Below are 18,264 nucleotides of genomic sequence, written 5' to 3'. Positions count from 1 at the left end.
GTACACTTTGTTCCTCTCTCTACCTGTACATCACTCCACAGGTTAGAGAGCAAAACTTAGAGAAATACAGCAGTACCTTGAACAAGTTCACCACTGCAAATTGTGACAATAATCACCACACCAAGGCTGCAATTGTGAGAAGGAGTGAGCACAACTTCATAATACTTGTACTGTCTAGCAATCTTGGCACGGAGCAGAACTCCATCTTAAACATTACAAATGGTGGTCACCGCAACACATACCAACCTGACAGTTAATCTCTAATAATGGGCAAATGTGATATATACGTTAGACGTAACAAGCACTTGGTGTCTCTTCCAAGACTGAATCTGACTTAGATAGAAGAAATACAGGCACATGACTCCTGCTCCATGTTCGTCATGAGTTTTCAGAATCTTTCCTTGCCTGCTCCTGTCTTCTCCTCTTGGCCTCGTCCCGCATCCTTCCAAGCTCGCCCAGTTTTGGTGGCACCTCGGGAATACCCTGTAGAAGGAGTACATGTGTAGTTATATTATAATATCAATTGCAAGTTTTCTTGATTAAAAGAACAAAGAAGGCCAGAGCATTTACACTGTTACACAAGTTGAGCCACGTTGAACTTGAACAAGAGACCCGCAGATCTATAATAAAATAAATAAATTGAGATCCTAACCCCCTAGGGATGTTACCTGCCCAGTTTGATGAGGTTTTCAAGAAGAAGATGAAAATGTACAATTTAGGCCCCCATTTGGACCTCCCCACCCCCCCCCCCTACCCCCTACCCCCTACCTGGGTGGGGCAGGGTGCCCATTTTAACAAATTGAGATCCTAGCCCCATAGGGATACTAACTGCCAAGTTTGGTGAAAATGGGTCATGGGGTTCTCAAGAAGAAGATGAAAATGTACAATTTAGGCCCCATTGGGACCCCTCCCCACCCCCCTCCCCTGGGTCCCAAGGGGGGCACCCCTGATTCCGCCATGAACAAACTTGAAACTACAGTCATCAATGTACTAACTCATAGTGTTAACTTAGCTCTATCACTTCTGGTTCTAGAGAAAAAGATTTTTAAAGATTCCTTAATTTTGGGGGGTTTGGGCCCCCTGGGGCCCCCTGGGTGGGGCAGGGTGCCCATTTTAATAAACTGAGATCCTAACCCCCTAGGGATGCTACCTGCAAAGTTTGGTGAAAATTAGTCTTGTGGTTTTCAAGAAGAAGATGAAAATGTAAAAAGTTTACGTACGATGGACGACGGATTAAGAACGATCGCAATAGCTCACCAGGTGAGCTAAAGAAAAGCTTCATGTTGTGTGATATCCGAACTACCCATATGCCTGCTGTTGAATAAAATGCACTATTGGGAATCTTGAGGACAAGTCGAGAATATATTAGGATAGGTGTCTATGGGAAATGTGTGCTGCAGCAAAATCAAACCATCCTCAGTGGGTTAACTTTGGTGCCAACCAGGTTTTCATTTCATGCAATGTTGACTTGTTGATCTTCAACATCATCATCACTACCACTGCCAGTGCCATCATCATAGTCAATAATGGCATGTACAGTGCACTTCCGTTACAACGAACATGGTTATAACGAAATTTTGTTATAACAAAGTAAATCTTCTGGTCCCAAAATTATCACCATTAAAGTCTATGGTACAAAATTCGCTTATAACGAACATGGTTATAGCGAAATTTCCGTCATAACGAAGTCTTTTCCGAGCGCCACAGATAAAGAAAAACAAAAGAAATGTGCTCCATTATAACGAAATGCGAATTGCTTTCGAAAATACGTAGTGGAACAAGCATTTATAGCGTCTCTGCATGGGTGAACGCTTCATACCACTGTGTGTTCGCTCCTTGTGTCACGCACAGTTTCTGAGGGGAACTTGCGTTTGTTATTGTAATACAGTTATCCCATCACATTTCACATAGCTTTCCGGTGTATGATGAGTATTCAGCAAAACAGAATATTACATACGTGGTTTCCTTGTTTTCGTTATATATTGTATTTGTTCGGTTATAACGAAATTTCGTTATAACGAAAGAAAACTGCCGGTCCCGAGCATTTCGTTATAACGGGAGTGCACTGTACTCAATGTAAAGCTAGGTTAGCCTTTGAATTACAGAGTATATCTGGAAAAACAGAGGGAGAAGAAGAAAGGTGAGAGTTGCTAAAGTAGGCATGTCGACAGTATACAACAGACAACTCACCAGCTCTGGTTTGTAGTAGGAATGAACCAGCTGTGCTCCAAGGAACATGGACAGCATACTGGCTGTCATAAACTTGAGGTATGGTAACCAGTCCACTCCAGCAGGCATGGTCAGGTGGATGTTTCTGCACAGTGCTCCACAGATGCTCGGCTCTTCTTCCTCGGCAGAGAAAGCGGGCTAAGTCTACACCTTCGGTTGCCTGTAATAGTCCAACAGACTTGACGATGTTTTGTTGCTAACTTTCCTTTGCCAGCTCCTGCTCTAGTTTCTTTGCATATTGGCGCTCAGATTCCTTTCTTCTGTACACGTCATCTGCATCACAGAAAGAATGATTAAATCAAACTGGTAATTTAAAAGATCTTTTAAATGGGGGGGGGGGGGGGTTAAAACTCAAGAAATTATGTTGGTTTAAGAAATTATATAATACTTTAAAGTGTGATCCTTTTTGTCTTAATACTAATACCCTTATACTATAAGGGTATTATATCTTGCATACTGTAAAAGCTGTTACTTTCGTGAGGGTTTAATTTTCACAAACTTCGTGAATCACAGTTGGATTGCAAATTTAACAACACGCGAAAACATCTCCATGGGCTAGGGTAATGCATGTACATGTAGTGCATTTACGTTAGCCTCGGCGTCAATTCATGAAAACGTCTACGACCTCCTCATTCGCATAAATATCTGTACACGAAAGTAACAGCATATAACAGCATATAACAGCATATTGTTTGTCAACAGCATATAACAGCATATAAAATAACAGCATATAAAGTAGTTGGAAATAAGCACTTTGGGCCTTGTGGGAAAAGCGCACTATAAATAATAGTAATAGTAATAATAATAACAATAATAATATTCCAACAGTGTACACTGCTTAGGCCCTATTAGAGTGAGAAAATTGGAACAAAAGGGTTCTATGCTGGATTACAGAGTCTTATGCATGCTAGGGTATGCCAAATTAATGTGGATTCCAAGGGTTTGGGTTAACGCATTTGTATCTAATACAGGTATTTCTTTTATAATGCTGCCCCAATAAATACCATACCCTATTTTGACTCGACCCTCATTAAAAGTATCACACTCTTTTAGAATGTTGGAAAAGAGCAAAACACAAACAACAAAAACAAAACAAGACTAAACCAAACACAAAGGGGGGGGGGGGGGGGTGGGGGGTGACAAACAACTTGTATGGTAGGTGTCCAACAAATCGACACTGTACACTGAAACTGACACCCCTCTATTTATAGCATTGTGTGTAAAGAATAAAAGTGCACGTATTAGACTATGCGCAGTGGTTTTTTCCTCTCCACTGGGGATTTAAATATTACAAATATAAAAAAAAAAATAATAAACAGTAGCAACAGCAAAACAATAATACCTCGATACTGTAGATTATAAATGCATGTAGGAAAAGCATTACATGCACTTCACACGTATTGGCATTTGGCAATATCAATAGAGGGTAGGGGTGTTAGTTTTTAATAAAGTACAGTGCAACTGAATGCATCAAAATAACACCCCATGCATTAGAAGCAGTTATTTCAGAACGTGTACCTACAATCACATTTTTACTATGCACTCGTGAATTCAAAGTATTTTCTTTACTTGTGAGTAAAATTTCAGGCAAATTGCAATAATTTAAGTTTCTATTATTGATAGAAAAACATTATGGTGTTGATATCAGACACCCAACCATATACATACTATGCAGGTTTTACCACAAATAAGTAATACTCTAATGGAGTGACGAACAAGCAAACTTGTGAATGTTCTGAGAAAACACAAAATAATGTTGAAGATGATGGTTCTACTTCAACTGTTACCTATACACAGCCCTGTCGAAGTACCTACACAAGTGTCGCTTCGCACGGCATCTGGTTGGGCTATTCCAACTGTCATGGCTGTATGTTTTCTGGCTAGCTAGCATACATGAGTATGAGTGTGTGTGTGTGTGTGTTGCACTCAGCAGCAATAGAATTGTGACGAATTCCGTGCAGCTACGTCTCCCGTGCAAGTTTTGTTGGCAATATATTTAAGTGTCCTTGCACCATGTTCAGGTTTAGCCCTTTGAAATTGATATCACTACATAATTATACAGATCTATATACAGTTGTATGATACAGTTATATACATAATAGGTATATATGGTGCCAGTGTACTCTTGCACCTGTTTGTCAAATGATCTCCAAGCATGCACAAACTCACTCTGAATATCCAACAGCCTTGAATAGTTGCATCTGAGCAAGATTCAAGGCCAGTAGAAAAGGAATTTTCACTGTTTTGACACTTTTACACTTGTCAAAATTGTGATCGCAGCTATAGCTAGTTCGCTCTGTGATAACTATGATGCACATGAGGAGCAGACAGTGCAGCGCAGCATGGTATACAAAACATGTTCACAGCAACGAGCGCCATGATTGATCTGAATATGGCTTTAGGGATCAGAGCAAGGTCTTCTATGGTATCTTTGAAAAGATAATACTTTTTCTGCCTTTCTCTCCGCTTGTACCGGGTTGCGGTAGCGATTGAGGATTGGGGTTGTTTGTATGTGTGTGTGTGTGTGTGTGTGTGTGTGTGGTATGTGTGTGAATGAAAGAAGATTGTGAAAAATGTGGTTATAACTATAAGACAAGGGTGAAAGAATATAAAGCCTATAAGGCTAGGAAAAGGGGGAAAGAAATGAAAGAAAATATACAAAAAACCTAGAAAAAATGAAACAAAAGATTTACAAAAGAGGGAGTACACTACAAGATAATGGAAGGAAAGAAAGAACAGAAACTTGCATTATAAAGGAAAGCAAAGGAGAGATGTATATGCTTGAAAGCACAAGGTGGAATAATAGAATGAGAGATGAATCAAAACTGGATGAAAGCAAAGATGAATAGAAAGGAAAGAAGAATTATCCAGGTTCAAAAGGAAATAAAGAAAATGATTCATTAGAACGACACATAAGAAAAAAGATATTGGAGAGCTTGGATAGAAAGGAGAGCTATTCAGAAAGACCCTTGTAGTTGGAGGGGAAAACCCGTGAAGGAATCAAACAGCAATTAGGCAGAAAGTAGAATTAAATAGGAAATTGAGAAAGTTAGACAAGAGGAAAACCACTAAGAAATGATTGAAAGGAAGAAAAGGGAAATTTAGGTATAGATTCTACCTGAAAATTAAAGAAGAAAAGATAGAAAAGAAAGAGAAAGATATAAGTGGCAGCAGATACTCACTCAACCGCTCTGAAGCTACAACCGCTAACACAAGACTTGGCCGAGGAAAAGAGAAAAACAAATTTTAGCTTTTCAACGATACTATAGAAAAAGCCGCTGTGTATCTACATCCACACCAAATCAAAATGATCGACCCTTACATTTACAGTGCATGTGCTGAACGCATTTGTACTGCGCTTGTGCACAGAGCAGCATTTCAAGCGATCAAGATTTTCCAATGATTTTCTGACACTTGTAACAAGAGTGTTAAAACTTAAAGGTGCATGGTCCCAGTGTTTTAGTCAAATTTGTACGCGGGCGCACGGCGCAAGTTTCCTATAGAGACCTACGCTATCGACTTCTCTTTGGCGCTTACGCTTTGGCCCACTTTCCCCGAGTCCGAAGAAGTCCGATTCACTGTAGTCAGTGGTCCGATCACAGTTCGGCTCATAATTCGGCTGAGGAGGATGACAGCTTAAAGGTAGGGGATATCTTTTACAGACCTCCCAAAATGCAGCAAAACATTAAATGTGAACCTCAGGGGACTTGTTTAGGCCACTGCTGAGAAATTTGGATGTCAACAGTTATCTACAATTTGAATAATGCACAAAACTCAACTACTCAGTAGTTCTGTGTGTCAGCCACACTTAAGCCTTTTCGTTGCAGTCTTCTGTATTTTTTTTTATCTATAAACACAAATCTAAAAGTATAAGAGCTGATGTAATAACATAAGAGTGTGTGGCAAGAATGTATATAGAAAGGTTTGTAAGTTTTGATGAACTCTCTTCACAAAATATACATGATGGACACACATGCAGTGCATGGGTCTGCAAAGGTAGCCTAGTAATGTACTGGAATTTACGGTGAGCCCAGAAAAAAATTCAATTCAAAATCTAATGGTCAATAAAAATGTACTAAATGTTACCTTCCACTTTCAATACTTTATGGGAGTTTCTAAAATGATACTCTCTTCAACATACCACTGCATTTATACAACTCTTCATTTATAAGGCATGCAAATGGGATTCCCTACCTTTAAGCAAACTTCTTTTGTGATGTCATAATAACAAGCACATATATATGCATGCACCCTGGCATTACTACAGACTGCGCGATGCGCAAAGAAGACAAAGGCAACGTTACTTAGCAACACCTACGCACTTTACTCTTGATGACAGCTCAACTTCGGTAATCTTCGTATCAATGCTAACGGTGATCGGCAGTATCATCAACAGCGCCATCTATACTACCTGGACTATGCCCCTTTAACTTCTATTCGACTTTTTAATTAGAGACTTATTACAAGATGCAAGTTAAATTAGGGTAAATTTACTGAACAACAGGAACAAGGCAAGGGGCAAGGTAACCCTGGCGCGGGGCGCTGTACACAGTAAATTGGGGTCCCTGCTGCGGTATAGGTATAGCAGTATAGGGGCAAGGGTGCAGCGAGTTTGTGCATGGGCATGTGCCATGTTTGGAGATCATTTGACAAAACAGGTGCGAAAGTACACTAGCAAGCACCGTACATAAATATCTATAATATATAGACTCTATACACGACAGGGCTGCCAACATTGGAAACTATTTGAGAATGAGACTCTCATAGGCCAATATTATTGATGATTTCGGAGTCAAAATGAGTGAGATCAATAGTAGAATTAATGCATGCAAATGTAATAGTTTTAGAGTGAGAAAGGACCAAAATGAGTGAGTCTCACTCTCAATGAGTGAGAGTTGGCAGTCCTGCATGATATAGATCTAGATCTATAAGTCTAACAAGGTGTGAAAATTTCTTTCAGAACATTTAAAGAACAAAAATCAATTGAAAAACTACATAAAATCTAATATAATGGGACTACGCTTAAATAAACCACCCCTCACCACCACACACACGGACTTACAAAATGTTTCTCTTCCCGGTGCAATTCTAGCATTGATCATTACCCACTCCAAGCAGGCTCCAGTCACGAAGAATATGGGGAGGAACCGATAGATGCCAAAAGTTCGTCTACCAGGCCACTTTTTTAAGAAGTTCTGAAGCCTCCTACTGTAAAACATTCTGGCTACATAACATTTTACTGCCGCGATACCATCGCGCACGCTCTCGTACTCATCGTACTCCGCGCGGTAATTACGCAATAGTTGTATGCGGCATGCACTGCAGCAGCTGTAGCCGTGTCCCTGCGTTTAGCAAGGTGGAAGCATGCAGGGAGGTATCCTCCCTGGACTGGAAGAGCAGGGAGCAGACTAGCTGAGGCCAGAGATGCGGGAGAGCTCTGGCCTACGTGAGTATATCTGGCTCGGGGTCGGGCTAACTCGGCCCACGGGACATCTCGTCCCACCCGTCGAGGGTGGGCCGAGTTGTCCCACCCGTTGGTATCGGGCGCCAGACAACTCGCCCTCGAGACAAGTCACCCCGAAGACAGCTCGCCCTCGATTTTCGAGGGCGAGTTGTCTTGGGTCCGAGGGCGAGTTGTCTCAAGTGGCGAAGGAATATACCCCAAATGATTAATTTAATTTCAGACAAAATAAAAGCTGCTTTAAAATAATTTTGCATTTATCTGCCTAAGTTAAATATCAGAATGCACACAGTTTCTATTTTCTCTGATTAAAATCATTGTTAAGATGAAAATTATGGCATTCTGTAATCGCATTTTCCCAGCCCTGAGATCGCAAGAATTGCCGAATCGTCCATGCCCGGCCTCCTGATTCCCATCGGCAAACTGCAGTTAATTTTTTTTTTACTTTGAATGCACCTCTTAGACTTCATTTATGAATCAGGTTTGTATTATTGATTAATGATGCTAGATAGTAGGTTAAATTCGATTAATATTTCACTTTCTTTGTTTATTCAGCAGAAGAAGAAGAAGCAGAGTCGATCTCGCCCTCGCCCCCTTTTTCTCCGGCTAGCGCGGAGTGCATTGTATGGGCTGCATTATGGCCCGATCTGAGCTCGCCCCTTGATTCTCATCGGCAAACTGCAGTAAATTTTTCGACTTTGAATGCACCTCTTAGACTTCATTTATGATTCAGGTTTGTATTATTGATTAATGATGCTATATAGTAGGTTGAATTCGATTAATATTTCACTTTCTTTGTTTATTCAGCAGAAGAAGAAGTAGAGTCGATCTCGCCCTCGTCCCTTTTTCTCCGGCTAGCGCGGCGTGCATTGTGGGTTCGGTTGCTGCATGCCCGCTGCATTATACCCAGAGCTGAGGCAGAGCTGAGCGTCGCATGGGGGCGACTCCGGGGTAAACCTCTCGCCTCTCTGGCCTCCCGCTGCCCGCTGACTTTCCACTGCTGGCGGGGTTTCATGTGTCGCTGTCTTCACGATTTGAAGTTGAATTTGTTATCGTTTTGAGATGAACTCGACTCCTAATTACATGTCTCCCACTGAGTGGTGAGCATAACCCTAATTTCGATTGATTTATTTTTTTTTTAATAGAAAGTAGAGGCTAAATAGGCCCTAACTCAAACTGTAACTGTTAGTAGCCTAGGCTATGCAAACTAATACTATTCACTAACAGTATGTTTATAACACTAGTAAAAGTAACATTTGGTTTATGATGTAGACCTATGGGTGGGTAAGCCACATGTTGCCATGCACCCTAAAGTTTGATTGGTAATCAAAATATATCGTTGACTGTACGACTGTAGAACGTCAGCTGAAATACTCGTGTTGTGAAGAAAATGCTGCAGATTCCGATGATGTTCTAAAAATTACACTGCGAGGCTGACTTACCTATGGATACCTACCTAATGAAAGAGATATAACATTTTGGAATTACACATATTTCTGGAAAACATTTATTGACAAGTCCTTATGAATATTCAAATGAGGGAGTTAATGATGTCATTCCCTCACAATTTTCACAATTCATTTACAGAAATGACAACAACAAAAAATCTCATCTTTCAGATATAAGACAGTACCGGTAAAGCTTACCTGCTATTCTGACATATTTTCATACAGGGATATGGGTTTACCTGTATCAGCCAAAAAAAAAAAAAAAAAAATCAAATTTCATGTATAATAATATATAACAAATTGTGAGGGGATGACATCATCACCTCACTCATTTAAATATCCATAAGAACAGGTCAAGAAATTTTATTTTCTGAAAAAAAAACATGAAATTTCAAAATGTCATATCTCCCTTATTTCTCATCCAATTTTCATAATTTTTGCACCATTCTGTAGGTAAAATTTTTCCTCTTTACTGTTAAATCATAACAATCTTGGCCCGGATTTGTCCTCTAAGTGGGCACTGTATTCGTTGCTTAGAACTGAAAAGCACTAGAGCCAACCAGGGGAGCGATTCATGAAACATAATCGCAAATAGGTCAGTATGATGTGCATGTATGCAGTCATTGGCCAACAGTGAAATAGGAAAGTATGTTCAATAAAGAGTGTAAACTGTGAGTAAAAACAAACGTTGGTGTGTGTGTGTGTGTGTGTGTGTGTGTGTGTGATCTGAGCCTAATTCCCTTACTTATACAGCCTTATTTAGCCACTTACGAAGCCCAACATATCAATATCGGTGTTTGGCTGCAAGAATAAAACACACGCTTGTCAGTATACACTGCCTACATTAAAAATGCTGGTAGGCTATTTAAGAAATAATATATGGAGGTCTAAACACAAATAACTTCATAAAATTTGCCCCCCAACTCAATTACATAACTTACAGTATTCCAAGGACCATGCAGGCAGAGGGCAGTTTACAAATGGATATCATATCGCTGAATTACATTTGTCCTGACATTTATTGTATGCCTACTGGTCAATAGCACAATCAGGGTATGCAATTGTGTAACAGGGGAAAAATGAAAAAAACTTTGTGAAAATGCTTTTTTTTTTTGCTTTATGTTGTAGCTGACTGTTCAAATTTTCATTTCATGTAAAGAAAGAGTCAAAATTTTGCATTAAACTGTGCATAAATTAGCATTTTAATTAGGGGTGTCGAATTACATTGAAATGACTAATATATTGGAAAAATTCATTAAAAAGAAAGAATGTTTTTTCATCTGATATTGCTGTTAGATATTCCTGATAAATATCCCTTTCATTCATTACCAGCACACAGCTATGACATATCACAAATTATGAATAAATGTCATATTTTCACTTCTTGAAATGGATGATCAATTTTGTAGGCATTATTTTGAATTCAAATAAAACCACTTTTACATATTTTATCATATTTCACTTATGTCAAAGAGTGAAGAGGTGAAACTTTCAGGAACAGGTAACAGACATATAGTGGCCATTATTACAAAGTTTTATGAAATTAGAGCTGGTACTTTGGAAGATATGATATTTTTCATCAAAAAATTATCTGTACAGTTTGACCTTGAATGTGCGCACAGTGTTTGGATCCATTCTCATATTTGTAAACACAGAAGAATGAATGTGAGATTTATTATGACTAGAGTTGATATCCAAGCTGTGACACTCAAACAATGACATATTAAGCCAAAATACTATGTTTTTGCTTATGATATCTTTAGAAATTGAACAAGCATTGAAATATGAACACTGAACACTTATATGACCTTCATGCAGTATAACACGGGCGTGGATCGGTCTTTTTTTTCCTCAGCAATTTGTAAAAATATGAAAAAATAAGTTCTCATTGCTCAAATTTGCTAAAATTTTCACACAATAGATTTCTACATATGTACAATTCATGGCTGAAAATTTTCTCTCAAAAATAAGACCAAAGCGAAACATCACAGCCAAGAAATTCAAAGATTGTAATGTAGACAATTAACTGTAGAGAAATACGTTACAAATCATACAAAGTGTATTCAGTAAGACTTTGTAAAACAGAGCAACTAAAAATTTTGTGTGTGTGTGTGTGTGAAAACAACTCATCGATCAGTTTCCCACTGAAGTTGTCAGTAGTACATCACCAGAAGTCTTTAAATTAAAGCAAAACTCGAGAAAAGCCATCTCCATTATGACTAAAAACCACGCGCCCTCTCTCAGCTGGTGCTTTATACCGAAAGGTCGGTCCTGCACTGTACTCACATCCAGATCCAGATCCAGACTAACAGTTTTAGTCCAGACTATGACCATGGCCGTATAAAGTTGTGGTAGGCCGATGGGCCTACCTGAATTTCCTATGTCATATACTCATGATGGCGCATGACGCCCAGTAAGCAGTAATGAGAATCTAGAAATCTAGATCTCACTGATTGACTACCGGTACCGTTAGTATTTTTAGTAAAATTTTAAGTCACTCAGACTTTACCGTGATTTTACCCTGGTACCTTGATCTAGGTCTAACTTATGCCATGGTCATCAAAAGACTAGTGAAGTTGTACTAAATTGCACAGGTTAGATTAGGGCTATGTTCACCCACAGCCACTCACAGGGGAGAAATATTTTATAAGTCAAGTTCATCATCAAAATTATATCAAATTCAACTTCAAATCGTGAAGACGGCGACGCATTAAATCCATTAACCCATTAGTTAAACCCGGCCGGTAATGGAAAGCCAACGGGAGGCCAGAGAAGTTTAGCCGGAGAAAAAGGGGCGAGGGCGATATTGACTCTACTTCTTCTTCTGCTGAATGAACAAAGAAAGTAAAATATTAATCGAATTCAACCTACTATATAGCATCATTAATCAATAATACAAACCTGATTCATAAATGAAGTCTAAGAGGTGCATTCAAAGTCAAAAAATTTACTGCAGTTTACCGATGGGAATCAGGAGGCGAGCTCAGATCGGACATGACGATTCGGCAATTCTTGCGATCTCAGGGCTGGGAAAATGCGATTCAGAATGCCATAATTTTCATCTTAACAATGATTTTAATCGGAGAAAATAGAAACTGTGTACATTCTGATATTTAACTTAGGCAGATAAATGCAAAATTATTTTGAAGCAGCTTTTATTTTGTCTGAAATTAAATTAATCATTTGAGGTATATTCCTTCGCCACTTGAGACAACTCGCCCTCGGACCCAAGACAACTCGCCCTCGAAAATCGAGGGCGAGCTGTCTCCGGGGTGACTTGTCTCGAGGGCGAGTTGTCCTGGATCCGTTGGTATCGATAGTGATCGTGAGCGCTCGTCTGTCTTTGAGTTTATTTCGTCTTTATGACGTCTTTTCTAACCGTAATTTTCATGGAATTGTGCTCAGTGGTTTCTGTAAAGAATATTTGCCAACTTTTGGGGGATACAACGACGTAAAAATGAAATTTCAGACGTTTTTATCGCGGTTCGCGATCCCCATAGGTTCACGTTCATTTCGCGCGGTGGGCTAACTCGTCCCAGCTAAGTTTTAGCTGTTGTTTTGTCAGTAAATCTCTGTAAAAATATCAATTTTATCATGTATGAAGGTGTATTCAGGGTTCCTTCAACTAATTTCATCTTCGAGGGAATTTAATTTTGCACATGTTTGGTGAAATGTGGGATATTTGTTCGCATGATTTCATCTTTGCCGTATCCGCACCGCACCGGTCTCGCCACCAGCAGCTCGCTCACGCATCACTGTGGCAGAGCTGAGCAGCGCCATGCCCATGCCCACTCTCGGCGAGGCACGGGGCGGCGCGGGGCACCCGCGCGAACGGCACAGAGGGAGCAGCCAGCCACTCCGTACCCGTATCCCCAGTAGACAAGAAATCAAATTATGTAGCAGATCATTCGATGTGAACTACATGACGGTCATTATATGCATTTGATTTTAACTGTTAAATGTTTTGTTGTTGCTGTTGTTGTTGCTGATTTTATGTATAGATCCGCGTTCTACTCAAAAGTTATTTCTGTCCAATTTATGTTACCTTTTTTCTTAATAAAAACAAGCAAAAGTCAAGGGGTGAGTCTGTTTATGGGCATTACCGTGGAAATTAATAAATTGTTTGATATCCAGTGGTCAGTTATTTGACCTGTAGATATGGATGGTTTGGTTGAATGGTTGATATCATGAAACCGGTAATGAAATGTACAGGTGTAGTGCTAGCTAGATTGGCCTTGTTTATGATTGTAGGGCCTACCTTTTGTCTGTACTTTCAAAAATAAAAAGGAATTGTTTTTGTTTTGATGACATTGCCATTTTTGCCATGGGTTATACCGTAATTCAAGAGAAAAATCCTCTGCCACCTGTACCTGCACGATAATGGCCAACCGTCAAGTTCTTTTTCTTTTTTGTAATTTCCTAATACAGTGTAAATCTCTCTCTCTCCCTCTACTGTATCTATGTTATGTATACTGTGATGATCTATTGAACCAAACTTTGACTTAAACATATCTTAATCTTTTCCATGCCTTATCCCTATTATATGTGTTAATCTTTTACATTTTTATTTATTTGTACAAAACAAGGCTGATTATAAAATTCTCAAATCCTTGCTTGTCCTGCACTCATACTGTTGAATTCATGCACATTTTTTTTTTTTTTTTTTTAAACAAGCAGCAAAGATGAATAGCTTCTCAAATGGTCTTCCTTCTCAAGCACGGTACTCAAAGTGTTACATAATTTGCAGTCATGCAGGGTCACAAAAGAAACATTACAACATGCACTGGTAGGCATCCGTAAGGTCACGCATATAAGCTCTCATCTTCCTTCACAAAAGAATCTGTTGTTTTGTGGCCATTGCATCCTTTCGACTGTTGCCCTGCCTGCCCTTGATTACAATGTACCGGTACTGCTCTTTCCAAGACTGCAAGATCACAGCAAATGTTGAATAATATTAATGTGAGCATGTAAAGTATGTTTTGCTTTGTTTTGTTTTGTCATTTTAACATCTATTACTTTATTATTTCCTCTCTATTTTTTTTTTCTTGAATAACAGAACATTCTCATTTGACTTGAAATAATGCTTTCATTTTTAATTATCACATTACCAAGTATCATCTGTGTACAAAGCTTTCTTTCCACAACTGCATTGTAAAGTTCAGTATTTTTTAATGATTCTTCGTCTGGCTCTATAGATCGCCTACTGCCAATATTTCCGCTTCCTTTCCCCGTCTCTCTTTCACTCTTCCATCAACCCATTCTTTTCTTATGCGTGATCAATGTGTTTGTCAAGTGTCAAATGAGATTTGATTTGAAACACTGCATACTTCATGTGAATTGCACACCAGTATTTTTTTTTTTCCGAATTCATATTTACATAGAACAACTAGTGTGTGCATATCTACACTGATGTTCAATGTAGACAAATTTGGTATCTTTAATAAAAAAGAAAGTCTCAAGTAGCGCTGTACTATGGATTAAAAAACATATGTGACAAAAACATCATTTTTTTTTTTTTTTTAGAGTCATCACACTTCATCATCAGTGAATAGTGTGCATTCATAAAATGTGAATTCAATTCCACCACATTTTATAGTGTGTTATAACGGTAATACAACATTTGTTCCTGTGACCTTGTAACAATTGCTCTGGTGTATCATTTTCTCCAAGGACTTGGGATCAAGGTTAGGATTGTGATAGGAGTAGGGTTAGAGTAATGCTCCTTCATAGAATTTTTGTTTGGTTTAGCATGCAGAATTTCAAGTGAACAATTGTTGCAGGAGCAAATGTCATGGAACCATTACGACACTGACTTCAGTCCTACTTCAGTTAAGAGGTCTACTTCAGTCGATATTTTGCTTTCTTCTACATTTTCACCTCTTGACCTACCTGTAAAACATACATGTAGTTTACCAGATAGTTGCCAATTGATGAACTCTGCCCCAGGTGAGGTGCATCGCAGGAAATGAGATTATTGTACATATGTCAATCCAGATACACTTCATGAAATGTTGCATTATTGTAACACTCATTTCGGTGTCCAACATTATGCTCAGTCACTCCGCAAAACTAGACAATGTCCTCTCAAAACTGAATATTCACTATAGCTGTAGGGGCTGAAGAAAGCAGATCTGTTCTCGGTCAGTTCCTGTGGTAGACTCTTTCTTAATTCTACCCACTTACTTTTTCCAGGGTAGTTAATTTACATATTAAAATCATAAGATAGACAAATCAACCAAAAACGAAAGGAGGAAAGTAGTTTCACCCGAGGACCGAAGGAACCGATGGAAAATAAAGGTAGGGCCTACAGGTGATCACAAGGTGAAGTTGAACATAAATGGAAACAGATCAAAAGAGTTTGAGGACGTAGGTGTGGAGGTGAGTGGAGAGAATTAGGTTGTGTGGAAAACTAAATGTGGATAATTCATTAGGGGTATGTCTGAAAAGTAAACTACAAATATGGAAAGCTACACAAAACAACAACAACAAACCAAAGCTACACAAAAAATTAGTTTCTGGTCACATTAATGCTCTGACATCATTGTTAGGTGTTTTGTTATTGTAACTGATTTCAGAATTCTTGTACGTGGCAGCTTGCCGGTTACCATGGTCACACAGTCTGGTTCTCAGTAGGAGCCCTATTGGAATGTGACTCCTGATGAGCTTATTCTCCATGTATAAGTTGCAGCTGAACAAACTTGCTGGTATGTATAGGCCCCATCATATTTCTAGTACCATAGCCCAATTCTAAACTCACCTTTGACTTCATGCTGAGACAGACTACTGTACATTTTTATTTTGTCTGTACTATTTTCATGAGAAATATGAAAATACATGTAAATTGAAATTGAAATTGAGAGTAAAAGGAATGGAAGAGACCAACTACAATGTAAAAAACCAACTCACTATGACTACAAATGAAAATAAACTGGACGAAGGTGTCAACAAGCTGAGGTGAGAACTTATTTCTTCTTTTTCTATGTCACTGTCGAACATCCCAATGTAGTGGCCGACTGGACAAGGGAAGTTAAGTTCGGACTACCGAACTTAATATGGAATGTTAAACAAAAGAGTAGGTGTGGTGTGAAAGGGATGAACACATGAATGGGAAAGGAATGAGGGCGATAAAAAGAAACAGCATACAGGTCAATGAGAATGTGTGTCAACCTATGAACCTATACAATTACAAACTGAACAAAATATAATGATCTGAGATTGAAAAGAATGAAATAGCCAAGAAGCTCAACAAATTCAAGTTTGCTGTCTTACCGTGGGCCTACATAATAGCAGGCCATCATAATACAATTTTAGGCACAGGTAAGAAAAAATGTGAAATATTAGCAAATGTTACGCTTTGTCGAAAGTTATAGGTGTTACAAAAAAAAAATCCCACTTTTGATCTTTAATGCAATGTAGTTCCAAAACTAGTACTACATTACAATCTCAGAGCTTACCTGGTCATATTTTCCCCTACCAGGCCCTACTACTACTTGCAGTATCCATCCTGCACAAGTCTGCATGCAATTCAATACCACAGAGTTTACTGGTCTATCCTGCCAGAGAAGTAATACCTGGTACTTGGGCGTAAAAGAAAGAAAGAACATACATGTACTAATGTAAAATTAATTTCAGGGCCAATAGTATTCATTGTTAGTAGCAAGGTGCAGTCTATATGACAATTCAATGATAAAGTGATAAGTTAGGTTGCTACATAGATGTACTTCGATCACAATGTAATTTACTATTGCTTTATCTGCTGCTTTCGTTACAAGGTTATATATTCCATTCATTTCAGTACTGGTATAACAGTATTTCTTCAAATTCATGAAATTCTTCCGTCGAGATGTTTTTTAATGCAAGTGATTGACAAATTGCCCTACATCGATGTAATAATTATCTCTATAAATCATCATATTTACATAAACATTTATATCGATGTACGTGTAGGGCAATTTGTCAATCATTAGCAGTAACAACAGTATTTCTGTTTTTATAGTACATTGAATAAATATCACTTTGAAAACAGACTTCACCATAGTACTAGTAAATCATTTCAGACACAAAAAAGTGACATTTTCACATATCAAAACTCGTATTATTTCACAAATGCTACATATTCGTAAATTAAGGAGCAGTGTCCCAACATAGCGAATAGTGCCATCCGAGTCACGTGATAATTGCCAATAATACAGCATGCATCCAAATCGTTATTTTATGTGTGTGTTGTGTGTGTGTGTTTTTTTTTTTTTAATTCAGTATCAATCATTAATAATAATAATAACGCTGATGCTGGGGGATAGACAGAAAAACAGCAAAATGACGACTGCAAACTGCATGAGGTTGGAATACATATTATTGAGTCATCCTGGAAAAAAAATATCAGAAAAAAATAAAAGACAAAAAAAAAAAAAAAATCAGAAAAAAAAAAAAGAGTCAAGCAATATGCCCAGCCTTTAGCAGAAACCCTTGCCCTTTCACCTTGGCATTGGCTGGCGGTAGCACACCAGCTCAGCCCAATTCACGCGACGTTGCAGCAAAACACAGACAGTTGAGTTGAAACAAGTTGCTCCCTCTCTAGCTCTCAGCTCAAAGTTCAAGACAATGGATAGGAAAATGCCAACTGACTACTGCATAGAATTTAGTACTCACGCGAGAAAATTGGGAAGTGCAGCAAATGACGCCTTTTCCTCCAATTTCAACCACCGCCCGTATCCGTAGCGACGTTTACGGAGTGGCTGGCTGCTCCCTCTGTGCCGTTCGCGCGGGTGCCCCGCGCCGCCCCGTGCCTCGCCGAGAGGAGTGGGCATGGCCATGGCGCTGCTCAGCTCTGCCACAGTGATGCGTGAGCGAGCTGCTGGTGGCGAGACCGGTGCGGTGCGGATACGGCAAAGATGAAATCATGCGAACAAATATCCAACATTTCACCAAACATGTGCAAAATTAAATTCCCTCGAAGATGAAATTAGTTGAAGGAACCCTGAATACACCTTCATACATGATAAAATTGATATTTTTACGGAGATTTACTGACAAAACAACAGCTAAAACTTAGCTGGGCCGAGTTAGCCCACCGCGCGAAATGAACGTGAACCTATGGGGATCGCGAACCGCGATAAAAACGTCTGA

General features: G+C 39.0%; 1 long non-coding RNA gene across 1 annotated transcript; it reads right to left on the bottom strand.

Moving 5' to 3' along the window:
- Nucleotides 1-2,440: 2,440 nt before the first annotated feature.
- On the bottom strand, nucleotides 2,441-17,879 carry LOC140240946 (uncharacterized). Its single transcript, XR_011902048.1, has 3 exons — nucleotides 17,788-17,879; nucleotides 16,593-16,715; nucleotides 2,441-2,502 (listed from the first exon to the last, which is right to left on the bottom strand). It is a non-coding gene; the product is annotated as an uncharacterized lncRNA (long non-coding RNA).
- Between the last annotated feature and the right edge of the window lie 385 nt (nucleotides 17,880-18,264).

This window comes from Diadema setosum, chromosome 2 (genome assembly GCF_964275005.1).
Source record: "Diadema setosum chromosome 2, eeDiaSeto1, whole genome shotgun sequence".
Taxonomy (NCBI): Eukaryota; Metazoa; Echinodermata; class Echinoidea; order Diadematoida; family Diadematidae; genus Diadema; species Diadema setosum.
The sequence above is the reverse complement of the archived record's forward strand: the minus strand, read 5'-3'. Positions and strand labels throughout refer to the sequence as shown.